A 728-nucleotide genomic window follows, 5' to 3' on the forward strand; every position below is an offset into this window, starting at 1 on the left:
GATTACAGGCATCTGCCACTACGCCCAGCTAATTTTTGTATTTTTAGTAGAGACGGGGTTTCACCATGTTGGCCAGGCTGGCCTTGAACTCCTGACCTTGTGATCCAACCACCTCAGCCTCCCAAAGTGCTGGGGATTACAGAAGTGAGCCACCGCGCCTGGCCGAAAACACTTTCTTAGAACAGTAAAACAAGTGACTTGGGCCTGTGAATTGTGTGCCCCCCCAAAAACTCAAAGAACCAACCTTTACCTACTCCACTAGTAAAGCGTGTTCAGCGTAGGGGGTCATACCCAGAAGAAGACTGGCAAACACACTATACCCAAATGCCCCCATGTAAAGGATTCCAGTATTTATTAGTGTTGGTTGATACCTTTCTTTACCTGTTGGATTGAAGCTTTTCCTATTTGGCCTGAAGAGTCAATCAAGGTTTCTAAATTTTCATTCAAGGAAATGATTCCCAGATGCGGGTTGCCTAAAAGCTTATAGAGTGATAATGGCCCATCTTTCACAGCAACAATAACCCAAGACACAGCATCCGCTCTAGGAATTCAATATGGTTTTTATTCTGCATGGCGGCCAGTCTTAGGAAAAATAGAAAGGGCCAATCAGACTCTAAAGAGGACCCTTGCCAAGCTCTGACAGGAAACATCAGAAGCCTGGCTGTGTCTATTGCCTGTGGCCTTGCTGCAAGTTTGGGCTGCCCCAGTGGAAGGCTGTAGCTCAGCCC

This window comes from Colobus angolensis, unplaced genomic scaffold (genome assembly GCF_000951035.1).
Source record: "Colobus angolensis palliatus isolate OR3802 unplaced genomic scaffold, Cang.pa_1.0 Scaffold295, whole genome shotgun sequence".
In the NCBI taxonomy this organism is placed as follows: domain Eukaryota; kingdom Metazoa; phylum Chordata; class Mammalia; order Primates; family Cercopithecidae; genus Colobus; species Colobus angolensis.